The sequence below is a fragment of the Archocentrus centrarchus genome, unplaced genomic scaffold, assembly GCF_007364275.1.
Source record: "Archocentrus centrarchus isolate MPI-CPG fArcCen1 unplaced genomic scaffold, fArcCen1 scaffold_48_ctg1, whole genome shotgun sequence".
In the NCBI taxonomy this organism is placed as follows: Eukaryota; Metazoa; Chordata; class Actinopteri; order Cichliformes; family Cichlidae; genus Archocentrus; species Archocentrus centrarchus.
This window is the reverse complement of record NW_022060272.1, coordinates 106,335-121,380: the sequence shown is the minus strand read 5'-3', so window position 1 is coordinate 121,380 and position 15,046 is coordinate 106,335. Positions and strand designations below refer to the sequence as shown.

General features: G+C 44.3%; 1 pseudogene; it reads right to left on the bottom strand.

Moving 5' to 3' along the window:
* LOC115777280 (probable E3 ubiquitin-protein ligase HERC1) overlaps nt 1-6,587 on the bottom strand; it is an 8,241-nt pseudogene extending 1,654 nt beyond the window's left edge.
* Between the last annotated feature and the right edge of the window lie 8,459 nt (nt 6,588-15,046).

Genomic DNA, 15,046 nt, shown 5'->3' with positions numbered 1-15,046 from the left:
AAACAGTGTAGCTGCAAGGAGGAGAGTCAGGAAAGGTAGATAAGTTTAAATACCTGGAGTCAACCATCCTTTGCAATGGACAGTGCACAAGATGAAATGAAGAAGAGTGTAGGCAGGGCGGAGTGAGTGGAGACGAGTGTCTGGAGTGATTTGGGACAGGAGGATAGCAGTAAAAGTAAAAGGGAAGGTTTACAAGATGGTAGTGAGACCTGCTATGATGTAAGATTTGGAGACGGTGGCACTGACAAAAAAAAAAACAAAAACAGGAGGCCGAGAAGATATTAAGATTTTTGTTAGAAGTGACCAGAATGGACAAGATTAGAAATTTTTACATCAGAAGGACAGCTCAGATTGAGCGGTTTGGAGACAAGTTAGAAAGGTGAAGGTTGACATGGTTTGGACATGTGCCCAGAGGATGATGGATATATTGGACAAGGTATGCTGAATATGGAGCAGCATGAAAAAGGCATGAAAAAGGAAAAGCAGACCACAGAGAAGATTCATGGATGTAATGAGGGAGAGGAGAGAGTTGGTGTAACAGAGAAGCATACTAGGGATAGGGTGAGATGGAAGTAGATGATCTGCTTTGGCAACCCCTAGAGAAAGCAGCTGAAAGAAGACAAATCAAAGTCACTCAGGCTAAATTTGAGCTGAAGGAGAACCAGAGGGAGGATATATGCAATATCATCCCCAGAGATGAAACACCAGAACTTGGACCCCACAGTTCTAGTGTCTTGGCTTGGAGCAAAGGTCCACCTTCCCAGAAGGAAAACACTTCAGTCCTCTTAGCTGTGAGACTGAGTGGAGAGGGCATCGCCAGCGGCAATGAGATGCTGCTTTCGCTCATCTGTTGCCGCCAAAGTTCTTTTTGGGCCGTCAGTCCCAAAAGGTGCTGAACTTTCCTAACACAGTCTCCCAACCAGAAGTAGATCTTTTTGCACTCAACCTGTTTTTCTCCATAAACGAACACAGTGCTCACAGGATGGACACACTAGCACACTCATGGCCAGACATGCTCCTATATGTATTTCCCCCAGTGGAAATGATATTACCAGTTCTGGAGAGAGTGTGTCTCTCTCTGATTCTAGTGGCCCCATGGTGGACAGAAAAGTCACGGTCTACCGAGATAATCAGTCTGTTGGCAGCGAGGCCCTGCTATCTTCCTCCCCACAGAGATCTCCTCTTTGGCAGGAAGGGAGGTGTTTTACCCACGCCCACAGCTGTGGAGGCCCATTCCAGTGCTCTACTGCGGTTGTGTTGACATGCTTGCAGGCTGTTAGTTTAATTGGCAGCTATATCTGCTTGTCATAGTAGCTTTAATAGGGTGATGCCAGATGCCCATCCCCTTGCCATGCGCTTTTGGAAAGTGGTCTACCAGCTGTGAAGCGCATTCCAACAGGAGAACGGTAACCTCACGGACCCTTTTTAAAGGGGTTCTATGAGTGATACTTGTGCTGCAGCCAGCTGGTCCTTTGCTCAGTGGCTCATTCTGCCCATTCTGCTTGGTCTGCCATGTGCACCAAGCAGAAGATGGTGGTCTGACACTGGTTTGCTGACTGCTCTGTGGGGCACGTATGTATGTCCCATACTATATGTGCTGTACTGAGTGAACCAACTGAAAGGGAATAAAGTGTCATGTGTATAACGTCCATTCTCCAAAGTAGAAAAACAAGGTGCAGCACCAGGTTGCCCCACTGCACAGCTGGGCTCAGTAAAGAGTGGCTATCAAACTGAGGGATGACTGTGATGACAGGGGTGTATATGTGCAAGGGGGCCTCACATGTGTCATCACAGGTCATCTGCCTTAAAGGTGTGATAAGAGATTTTTCAGCCAGGACACACAGGGGTGTGATATTCCAACTAATACCCTTAAACTATATGTGTTATACCTCATTCCTTTCCTTCAGGGAGCAGAAGATAACACTTTGTTTCATGTGATCAGCCACTGTTGGAATGGTGTAGTTTTAACCACTTTAAACCTTTGAGGTGATAGTTATGTTGGTTCAACACAGAAAGGAGGAAGTGAAAGGCATTTTTTGCACTATTCTTACAAACCCAGAAACACGCCAAGTTGGCAAAGAAAGCCTGTCACACCCACATCCCACTTTGCTGTTGCCCAGATCACATTTCCTTTAAAAATTCCAGACTGTATTAAATAGTCAAGTTAAATGTTCTCCTTTAAGTGAATGCCTATCAGAGCTTTAGTTTTCCTTTTAGTTTCTATCACTCTCCCTCTGGCATTCTTTGCTTCCTCTAAGAACACAACTCATTGCTTTTGCAGATAGACTTTCCACAATTAAATCATGTCAGAACTGGATGACAATCAAAACAAGACAGTCAAGAAAAAACTGGGTATTGGACGACCGCTTGCTAGTGGTAATAGCCACGCCCACTTGCTAACTGAAAGTAACTACAGAAAAATGCAGATTAAAAAAGTTCTTACTTCTTCAAAAAGACAGAGTGCTGCCTCGTATAACGAGCACAGGCCATCAGAGGTTCGTGTGGGTTCTCGCCACTGGCTGCGATCTGCTGAGGAACCCTGAAACAAGATAATACACCAATGACATACTTCAACGATGAAAATACTGAGCTTCAAAGCATGAACATTGCACGTAATAACATTACATTACCCTTATAGAGTCGCAGCATACCACGTCTTGGACAGATGAGGAATGAAATACATGTGCTGGATTCTGACTGGATTTATTATGATGCTAACAAGAAACACCCACATTTTTAGCATTTACTTACCAAAGAGCGCCTCATCTGCATGAGAATGTTCATGAAGCAGTCATAGCTAATGAGGCCTTCTTGGTTCTGTAGCACCTTATTCTGTTCCATCGTACTGACCACAGCTGATGCAGCCAAGGCCATCTCAATCCACTCCAGCAAGTAGCGCAGAGAACCCCTCTGTGAAGCCAACCCCAACAGTAGCTCTGAGGCCAACCGCCGCCCTAAGATATCTGCCCCAGAGTTTGGCATTGTCACTCCCTTCAGAAAGGTGGTGACCTGGGCTAGGCAGTCCAGGCCCATTGGTGGGATCTTGCTCTCATTGGCCAGAGAAAGCGCTGGCAGGGAGCTAACGACATCAATGGCTGTGTGAATGACATCATTACACAATTGATGTTGCTCCCAGGACTTCCACCTGGGTTTGGTGGAGGAGGCATCATCCAGCTCTGGTGGAGCAGAGCAAAGAGGAGGCTGAGGCCTGTGCGAACGCCCATCTCGATGAGGGCGTCGGTGCTGGACCGTGGACGCTCACTGACAGAGTGCAGATCAGCTGAACCCGAGTTGTTCTCTAGAGAGTGCTGCTGCTGCTTGACCTTGCCCTTATCATGATACTTGTTGGAAAGTGCGTAGAAGACGCGCTGGAGCACCAGCACACGTTTCCGCAGCGCGGCAGCAAATGGGGAATCGGAGCAGACCATCTTGGCCAAAGCCAACTGGCTGCTGAGTAGAGCATCCAGGTAGTGCTCCTGCTCATCACTGGAGAGGGACTCCCGCTCAAAGTCTGGAAGCTGGGGGCCCTTCAGACACAGCACCTGCTGGGGCAGCAGCACGACCTCTTTGTTGGCCAGCAGCTTTGAGTAGAGTACCGAAACTCCCTCCCGTGTGGCTATGGATTCGCTGTCCTCCGTGATCCATGAGCTGTTCAGGTGCTCCAGCCATTTCAGTTTCACAGGGGGGATCATTAAAGCCATGGCATGTCACTCTGGAGCCATCAGTCCTGAAAACATGGGGTGGAAAAAAATGTTAATATCACACCTGCTTCTAATAAATTTATACACATATTCTGCCTTTGAAATAAGGACAGTCTTCTCTTTAAAATAGCTATCAGAAGAATCAAGCCGATATCATCTATTATAAATTAATAAATATACACTCCATTTTACCTCGTGTATATCAGCCCCACCTATGTCATCAACTGGACTATGTGCTGGCTATATATTTCTAATTTTTTATTTCTGTACACTGATTACATTCATCACTACTGCTGTTTGTGAGGTTTAGTTTTACTTTTGAGAATGAAGTCAGCCTGAAACACTACACAGGTGTTATGCTTTACTAATGATTAGGGCTGTAATAACTCTGAAACTGAGAAAGAAATAGCAACAGAAACACCTTTCATCTTTCTGTACAATGATACCTATGCGGAGCTGTTAATGCCAGTGTGGTGAAAATGTTTAAAATACATTTAAGTGGCAAGTGAACAGGAAATGCATCAGAATTTTTTATTTTTTGTTCATGATCTTATTGTGCTTTTTGTTTTTCATCCCCTCTAGAGAAAAACTGAGGCATGAACCAAATCGTGGATCTGGAGAATCATTCCTCCTGTAGTAATCATTCCAGCCAAACACCCGAACTTTAAATAATAAACAGAATACACTGGATTTGAGACTTTTAGGCAAAGACACTGAAGACATCGCCTTGGATTCTGCAAATATCTTACTGACATATTTCCACTTCTTGAAAGCTTCTTGAAATTTTATACAGCAAAAATTAAACAAAACTGTGGACAGATGTGAGTTACAGGCCTAGAAACTGGTCAAACAGTCATTTCAAGTGAGAACTGGTTCCACTATTCTACTTTTACTGCACAGAGTGAATAGTGACATGAAGTACACCAGGTATGTGATTAGTAACGTGTGTTTTGTGGAAAAAACGAAGGCAATATCCCAACCAAATTTACACAGATCAGCAACAACACTAAATCCACCTGTCAAACCAGCCCTGACCTGATGTCCTGTGCTTCTGGGCTTTAGGAGTGGATCCTTGGGCCCTGTGTTGTGGGCTGGAGTCTTTGCATTGTATGCAGGTGGAGGCCACTGGGGTGTGCTTACTATTTGGCTGGGTGGTACATGTCAGGTAACAAGCATATGAAAGACAGGATTCAGTGTTTCAAGCAGAACATACTCTGCAAGATGAGCAATTATATTCACTTCAGCTCTCAGTGGTTTGGTGTTGATCTGTGTAGAAATATGCAGATGCTCGTGTGCATGAATTCAAACCTTCTCTGGGATGCCAGTCATTCATACTGTAATAATGTTCAGAGCAGTTCACATTACATCAAGCATGTATGGGAAGGGCTGAGCTGTTCTATGGGAACAATTAAGCATCACATGTAAAGTGTGTCTCTGAGAGGCACACTAAACACCAGCGGCACCGCACCAGCTTTATAGACTGCACAACTGCAGCACTGAAAGCCATGCAGTCTGGTTGGCAGTATTCTCTGACTTATTCATACAGTTTCAGGATCAGGAATCTACGATAATGCTTCCAAACCTTGCTACATCAACTATAAACACTAAATAAGCTACAATACTGGAATGTCGCCATGGTGTGGTATGGTGTATTTTCATTATTTTCTTTATCATGGTAATTGCTTACCATGGTAAATATGAGATAAAAAATATCCAAAAGGATGCTGACCAAGACACAAATGTGTTTTGTTATAACATATTTCCATAATCCAGTGCTGGTGTGCAGCATATGAAATGATTTCCATTTTGTAAGCAAATGCTTCTAAAACTGTGGGCCATCATAATCCAGCCTGTTTCTAATCGTGCTCTATGTTTAAGATTTCTGCACCTTTCTGCGCTCTTAATTCTTATAAACTCTGTCCAGAAGCATGATGGGACATATTTACAGCTCTCGATGTGTGAGGGGTCGGTGAATCTGCTGCAGGGTGGTCGGCTCATGCAATCGTGCTCAACAGCAAAGTGAAAAGCTTCAGATAACATGGTCGGATCCAGCAACGACCCGTACCAACACTGCGTTACCGTAGCTTCCAGCTGAAGCCGGTAACGCCGGGCTGGTACACCGCTGGCCTGGAGGCCCAGCGGTTTGGTGACCCGCTTCTCACCTCCGATCAGCAGGGCTGTTTTACTGTCCCGATCGCCGCCAGCTCAGTTTCCCCGCAGTGACAGCACCGCACAGGGCTGCCGAACACAACAGCACTGCCAGCACCTGTGGTAGATCCACCCGCTCCGTGCTGGCGGGGAGTTTTTAGAAAAATCTAATAACAAAAACCTTTAAAAAAGAGCCAACTAACCGTAACCCACCCGAACAACCAACTGCCGCTGCTGCTGCTGCTGCTGTCAGCGGCGATGGCTAACTCTGTGGACGACCCTCAGCTAGCCAAGGCTTATACCTGAACATAAACGTGACACCTTCGTGTGCAGGTGTAACAGGGGGTAACAACCTAGTCATGAGCATCCACAGGTGCACAGAGAGCGCAGCTTCATGTAAGGGGAGCTATTTTGGCCAGCATTAGCTTATCTGCTGCATCATCAGCTCCGTGCAGGTTAGCTTGTTAGCTGCAGCTGACTAACATTAGCCGGAAAAAGCTCGCTCACCAGGATACTGAAAGGCCTCCTTCCCTCTGCGCGGTTACACAACAGCCCGGCGGAGCTCCATCTCACAAACAAAAGCAGTGCGGTCAGTATCGCGGCGGTAACTTTACTGTGAACGGAAACAGTGGCGTGCAAGGACTTCCATGCCTACGCCTGCTCCTCCTGCGGTGAATCCTGGAAGCAGTCTGGCGTTAACCTCGCGCAGAGCCCCAGCCCCGGGCTATGACGCTCAGACCTGTCTGTCTGTTTGCCTGTCTGTCTGCCCCGTCACTGTATTATCTGCGAGTGTGCGCTCATGCTGTCACTCACGCCCACAGAGACAAAGGGCTTCATGCTGTGAGCTGACTCTTCATCATCACTCACGGCGTGCCCATCCTTTATACTCTGCAACATTACAGGCCAGAAATATTTTTCCATTAGCGGGTATCACATTGCAGTCAAGCCTACTTTCATCCTTGAATACCTTCAAATTGAAACCCAAGTATATAAATGAAGAAGCACAATCCACCCAGTTTCTTCGTTTTTGAGTGTTTTCCCCCCTATCTATTCTGCATTTATGTAGCATTTTTATTTGTTTATTTGCATCATTATTGTTGTTATTTAATTATTATTGTTGTTATTTCAGATCAGGTTACCCACATATTATATGACTTTGTATTATATCACTGCTGTCACTCATATATTGTCTTTTTCTAGAACATGCATTTCAGCTGGTAGCAGCAAAGTCTTTTTTTTGTTCGTGATTGCGGTGCTGGTGCAAAGGTGAAGGCCTGGAAGTGGAGATATAAGTCCTTTCTGCCAACAGTCATCATGGGAAATGTCAACTCTGCCCAACAAAAGTGATGAGATTAAGATTAAGATTAAGATAGTGTTTATTTGTCACATGCACAGTTATACACAGTACAATGCACAGTGAAATGTATTTTGTACCTGCAACCATATATACACACACATATAAATAAGAAGAATAAAAATAAAAAAAGTAATTCACACTATACACTATACTCTATATACTATACACTATACACACTTTTATAAATTATAATATTTACATTGTGCAATAATGGTCCAGTTAGGGCTCAGAGTTGAGCAGACGGATGGCTTGTGGGTAAAAACTCTTCTTCAACCTTTCAGTCTTAGCCCTCAGGCAGCGGTACCGCCGGCCTGATGGGAGCAGGGAGAGAGAGAGAGGGTCCGGGGTGGCTGGGCTGTTTTAGGATCTTCATGGCCCTCAGCCTGCACTGCTTGGTGTAAATGTCCTGCAGGGTGGGGAGGGTGGTTCTGATGGTCCGTTCAGCTGAACGAACCACCCTTTTTAGGGCCATGAAGTCCTGCTTGGTGCAGTTTCCCATCCAGGTGGTGATGCTCCCACGCATGATGCTCTCGATGGTGCAGGTGTAAAAGTTCCTGAGCACCTTGAGTGGGAGCTTGAAGTCTCTCAGCCGCCTGAGGAGGTAGAGACGCTGTCTGGCCTTCTTCACAGTGATGTTTATGTGATGAGTCCAGGACAGGTCCTGTGAGATGGTCACTCCCAGGTATTTGAAAGTGTCCACTCTTTCCACCTCAGCACCACTGATGACAAGTGGATGGTAGTCCCTCTGCTGCTTCCTGCTGAAGTCCACGATCAGTTCCTTTGTTTTGCTGACGTTGAGCAGGAGGTGGTTCTCCTGGCACCAGTTCTCCAGGCGGGAGACCTCTCTCCTGTAGGCTGTCTCCTCATTGTGGGAGATTAGTCCCACAACAGCAGTGTCGTCAGCAAACTTGATGATGACGCTGGACTCTGACGTGGCCTCGCAGTCATGGGTGTACAGTGAGTACAGCAGAGGGCTGAGCACACAGCCTGGGGGGGATCCAGTGTTGAGGGTGAGGGAGGATGAGGTGAGGTGACCCACTCGTACCACCTGTGGTCTGCTGGTCAGGAAGCTGTGAACCCACCTGCACAGGGATGGGCCCAGGCCCAGGTCCAGCAGCTTAGAGACCAGCCTGGAGGGAACTATGGTGTTGAATGCTGAGCTGTAATCTACAAACAGCACTCTCACATAGTTCCCCTTACCAGTGTCTATGTGTGAAAGGGTCTTGTGGAGGAGGAAGGATATGGCGTCATCTGTGGATCTGTCTGGCCGGTATGCAAACTGTAGTGGGTCGAGGGTGGTGGGCAGTGAGGAGGTGATGAATGTCTTGATGAGTCTCTCAAAACACTTCATCACCACAGAGGTGAGTGCTATGGGCCTGAAGTCATTGGGGCTGCTGGGGTGTGGTTTCTTTGGGACAGGGACTATGATGGACTTTTTAAAGCAGGTGGGAATCACACACAGTTTCAGTGAGAGGTTGAATATCACTGTAAACACAGGTGCCAGCTGGTCAGCGCAGGTTCTTAAGGACACGTCCACTAATACCGTCTGGTCCAGCCGCTTTCCTGGTGTTTACACGTCTAAACGCCCTCCTCACGTCGCGATCGGTCACAGTGAGTGTCTCCGCCCCTCCGGCCGGGAGCGTAGCGGGCTGTCGGCTTCCTGACTCGAAGCGCGCAAAGAAGATGTTGAGTTCATCAGCCAGAGAAGCATCGGCACTCACCGGGGGTGTGTGTGGTGCTTTGTAGTCCGTGATGGTGCGTAGTCCCTGCCACAGTCCCCTGGAGTCAGACTGTTGTAGTTGCTGTTCCAGTCGGCCGTAGCGGCCGTAGCGATGTTTAGCCTCTTTCACCGCTGGAGATACTGGTGAACACTCAAAAGTATACTATGAGTGCAGTCTCAGGTGTTTCACTGAAACACCGTTGAATCAGAACTTCTCAGACTCTAATGTGGGTCTACCTGGTTTCACCCTCATACAGTCACAGAGATGCTAAAGCAAGAAAAAAGGCAACAGCTGAAGTTCCATGTGAAGTTCTTCATGAAACTTCCTAGGATACGGAGTAAACATCCAGAGGCACTCTTTTCAGGAGACTTCAGTCATGTTTCTCTCTCCTCCCACCTGACTGGAGGAAAACGGGCTCTGTTACTGGAGCCAGACTGGACACGCTGGGAGAGGTGGTGAAGAAAGGCACACTAAAGACCTTAGAAGCCTTCCTGAACAACTCTCATCACCCACTTTGTAACATCTTTATGGAACAAAAAATCATCAGTACTGGAAGACTCCTCTCTCTCTCTCTCTGCTCTCCCTCTCTCTGCTATAAAACAGAGAGATACAGAAAATCATTTGTACCCACAACTCTCATACAAATAGCAGATGAGCTGTCAGACATATGAATTTCCCTCTGGGATCAATAAAATTATTCTTGTTCTTATCATATGACTCAAATGGTGTTGCTTATAGTTCATAATCATTCGTTTAGCTGTTTTTTGTGTTGTTGATTATAGTCAGTCAGTGATGAAATGATGTAATGCTACACGGTGCCTACTTTGCAGACACAGAGAGTTGCTGTGTAAGCTTCTGTTCCCACCTCTGCGTGTCTGCCTCATAACAGTACAGTCACCACTCAGCTGTTCCTCACTAATATTTGCTTGACTGGGTATTATTCTGCAGTGTGTTGGTAGGTCTTTTTTCTATTTTCTATAATAAGTTACATGAAAACAGCTGATTATTTTCTCTCCTTTTAACCTGTGCAGATTCATCACCAGCTATCAGTAAATTCTTATGAGCTCCTTGAAACTCGTGAGCTTGCAGCATTTTTCAGCGTGACCTAATTTTATGGTTGGTTTCAGTTTCGTTCTCGGTCACTGTGTGAACGCTTTTAAACTTCCTGTTTTTTTCTGTTCCTGTGCTGCTTATACTGTAATGCAGTGTTTTTCCTTTGTTTTGAATGTTGCAGTTATTTATAATTTCCATTATGGTTTTTAAAAGAGGATTAAAATGTCAGTTCTACAGTTTTGTTTTGTTTTTTCTCATGTACAACATTTCCAACTAGTTCATCTGTCTAACGGCTGCAAGTCATATTTTTCATATGTGGCCTCTTTTTGACTTTAAGGAATAAAGTACTTGTGTACTGATTTGTGTTTCTTGTTTGATGTTGATTCTTTTTTTCATGAGGCCTTTTTGTTGAGATTCATATTAAGTGTCTTTCAGCTGAGACCTCAGACACTAGAGTAGTTTTGCATGATCCTGATTTGTCTCATACTGCTGCCTATGAAGACCCTCAGTTCAGTTGATCTGAAACAAGCTGTTTTAGCTCCTTTTTCCTCCTTTTATGACAGCTTCCTCCTAACTGGCTGCACCTCCTAAACAGAAGGTTTGAACGGCAGCTGGGTGGGCTTTCTGTGCTCACAGCCAGATCTGTACCTGAGACGGCCATATTAAAATGTTCTTACTGATGTCATAAAGAGCCAAGAGTAAAAATAAAGAGTGTCTGTCGCTCACTTGTCACAAACTTCTGAGCCTACTATCTACTATTCTGTTATTATTAAAATAAATGTGCTGCCCTTTTGTGCCATTACGGTTGTACTGTGTGAGTCTGTGTCGAAATCTTTTTATCATAGTCTGATATTTGTGCCTTTTGCCTTCATTCACACTGGGCAGAGGACGGACTGGTTTTGCTGGTTTTGCCTTAAAACAAAATATTACTTATTAAAAAGTAGGTAAATTACTATATTTACATTTTGGAAAAAAGGCACTTCACCATCGCCTGTGAAATAAAATTACTAAAACTTACCAACTTACCAAGATCCAGATAAAAAAAAGAATTGTCTTTTAAAAGAAAAATGTCCGGCAGGTTTAGAGGGTTGTGCATCTGAACTCTTCATATATTCCTATATTCATTAAAAAAAAAAAAAAAAAAAAAGGCTTCTGAAAAGCAGATTGTGCAGAGATAAACTCGTTGCTCTCATATTACATTTTATTGTTTCCTGTGCTCATTAAATCTATTATGAGTGCAACTGCACACAATTGTGGTGTTTGTATTGCGGTGAGTTGGACAAAATTCCGGCCCTTGGACAAATGTAGTTGATGACCCCTGCTGTATATGCACTTATGCTGTGGATTTGCTTGAACACAGTCATTTTGTATAGTCAATAGATTTGAATAGTCAGTGAATTGAATTCGGGAGACAGACACCCTCTCTATTTTTAAGATTAGGCTTAAAGCTTTCCTTTTTGTTCAAGCTTATAGTTAGGGCTGGATCAGGTGACCCTGAACCATCCCTTAGTTATGCTGCTATAGGCCTATGCTGCTTACTTTGTTTATACTCCACTCTGCATTTAATCATTAATTGTTATTAATCTCTGGCTCTCTCCCCTCAGAGGACTGCCCCTCCCTGAGCCTGGTTCTGCTGGAGGTTTCTTCCTGTCACCAAGTGCTGCTCATAGGGGGTCGTTTTGACTGTTGGGTTTTCTCTGTATTTTTGTAGGGTCTTTATCCGCAATACAAAGCACCTTGAGGCGACTGTTTATTGTGATTTGGCCTATATAAATAAAATTGAATTGAACTGAATAGGTAATATAGATGCAACTGCAGGGAGTAATGTCAAGAATAGACTCAGATGTGGACTCACATCTAGACATGATGAAAAAAGTTTCAACAGATTTGTTACAGAGATGGAGATGACAGCATGTTTGAGTTTGGCAGCTGGAACAACAGAGCTGGCAGAGGTGCCGGCAGAGCATTCACAGTGTTTTGGTCCACAGGCAAACCACAGAGTCCCATCCTTTACTCACAGCAGCCCTCAGAACAGGAAGAGTTCATCAGCAAACAGTGACCAGGTGCATCTGCCAGGAGGGTGGAGAGGCAGGAGGAGGACCTGCCTCTGAAACAATCTAGCAGTGTAAAGAGACCCATTCTGACAGGTGAGAGAGAGTCAACACAGGAGGACCAGGACAGTAAAGATGCTTTTAATGCCTCAAATGTTTTACTATGCTGTCAAATTATTCATGCACCAGTCTTCAAATTTTGCTATGCTAATACAAGTAGCAACTGCAGATGTCATGTATCGCTGTGTCGGAAGGTAGAAGAGCCCAGGGCAGGACTCATGAGATGCAGGATTAAGTTAACTTCAGCTTTTATTGGCGTGGACGGGCCAGCAGAACGAATCACAACAGTTACTCGAGCAAAACTGACTGACAAGAGCACACACAGCAGGAGGAGAACCAATGATGAGGATGTATGTGACAATGGCAAAATGCAGACAATATATACAGGTGCTGGTCATAAAATTAGAATATCATGAAAAAGTTTATTTATTTCAGTAAATCCATTCAAAAAGTGAAACTTGTATATTATATTCATTCATTACACACGACTGATATATTTCAAATGTTTATGTCTTTTAATTTTGATGATTATAACTGACAACTAATAAAAACCCCCAAATTCAGTATCTCAGAAAATTAAATATTGTGAAAGGTTCAATATTGCAGACACCTGGTTGCCACACTCTAATCAGCTAATTAACTCAAAACACCTGCAAAGGCCTTTAAAATGGTCTCTCAGTCTAGTCCTGTAGGATACACAATCATGGGGAAGACTGCTGACTTGACAGTTGTCCAAAATACGACCTTCCACAGGAGGGCAAGACACAAAAGGTCATTGCTGAAGAGGCTGGCTGTTCACAGAGCTCTGTGTCCAAGCACATTAATAGAGAGGCGAAGGGAAGGAAAAGATGTGGTAGAAAAAAGTGTACAAGCACAGGGATAACTGCACCCTGGAGAGGATTGTGGAACAAAACCCATTCAAAAATGTGGGAGATTCACAAAGAGTGGACTGCAGCTGGAGTCAGAGCTTCAAAAACCACCACGCACAGACGTATGCAGACATGGGTTTCAGCTGTTGCAGTCCTCGTGTCGAGCCACTCTTGAACAAGAGACGGCGTCAGAAAGCTTCTCGCCTGGACTAAAGACAAAAGGACTGGACTGCCTGCTGAGTGCTCCAAAGTTATGTTCTTTGATCAAGTCAATGTTGCATTCCTTTGGAAATCAAGGTCCCAGAGTCTGGAGGAAGAGAGGAGAGGCACAGAGTCCACGCTGGCTGAGGTCCAGTGTAAAGTTTCCACAGTCAGTGATGGTTGGGGTGCCATGTCATCTGCTGGTGTTGGTCCACTGTGTTTTCTGAGGTCAAAGGTCAACACAGCCATCTACCAGGAAGTTTTAGAGCACTTCATGCTTCCTGCTGCTGACCAACTTTATGGAGATGCAGATTTCATTTTCCAACAGGACTTGGCACTGCACACAGTGCCAAAGCTACCAGTACCTGCTTAAGGACCATGGTATTCCTGTTCTTCATTGGCCAGCAAACTCTCCTGACCTTAACCCCATAGAAAATCTATGGGCTATTGTGAAGAGGAAGATGCGATACGATACGCCAGACCCAACAATTCAGAAGAGCTGAAGGCCACTATCAGAGCAACCTTTTTTTCAGAGCAATGATATTCTAATTTTATTATCAGCACCTGTACATGGGTAAATGAGACAATGGGAGACAGCTGGGTAGAACAGGTGGACAGGAGCACACTAACGAGGTGGGAAACAAAAACTCAACAGGATACACAAGGAACAGGAGGCTAGGAAAATAAAATAGGAAGTATGTAAACAGGGAAATAGAAATGCAGCCTTCACAACACGGGAGACAGGCACATAAGAGAACACAAAGGGAGGAACTAAGTGGAAATGTGATAATCATACAAAAGACTGAAAGCAAAACCAGGGATAACAGAATAACAAAGCAACGAAACCTCAAACGACCACAACTCAAAAACCCTGGGTTCAAGACCCAGGGACCATGACAGCAGGCACTGGTTAAATATACTTAGTCTGAAGTGAAGAAAATACCTGAAAGAACAGTGGCTGGGGAGATTATGTATTTAGATAGCAATGAAAAGCGGTTCTCAGGCCACCGTTTAAAATGAACATCCCATAAATACATACAGTCTGTGCTCTCAGAATAGCAATGAGTATCTAAATACAGTGTGCTCTCCAGGTGTTGATTTCAGGAGGTCTGAGGTCTCAGCGGGTCATAATCTGTTCTGCTGCAGTGCACCCCCCCAAGGATCTCTCCTCACTGTCCCTTAGGACTGACGTGCCTATTATCTTCAGCACCTGGGCCACCGTGTCTGCAAGTTTGCTTACTTTATCTTTTAGCAAGAGCTTTGAGACTATTTTGCAACTAAAGAAACTGAAAATAGTTTAAAATGATTTTGCACCTTTCAGCAGAACATGCTGCTGGAACACACTGGAAAATACATTAAAGTATTCTTAAAGTTTGGAAATACAGTATAAATAAATGATTGTAATACTGCTTCCTCTGAGGAATCCCCTCCAGTGCTTCCACCTTTCATTTTGATCCAGTTTTGTTAATGATAAAAAAAAAAAAGTTCCACACAGACGATTTTACAGTTACCACTCAGCTCCAGTATAGAGGATGCCATACCAGCAGAAACAAATTTTTACACAGATATAGTTATTTTTTTCCTGATGAGACTAAATGCTACTAGTTAACAAGATACCTATGAATTTTTAGCAAACACAAAACTGAAAATACATAAATGTGCATATTGTGGAAGCTTGTTGTTTGCTTGTGTCAGTGCGATTGGAGTGCTGCACATTTTTAGAGTTTGACTTGTGTACTTCCACCTTAACAATCTGGTGAGACAGCGATTATTACCATTTAATGCAAAGCGTATCATATTGATATGTGAGTTTTTCCATCATCAGTTTGATTTCTTTTCCCCTGAAAAACTGAAATAAATTGCTTAATATAATTTTAACCAATAA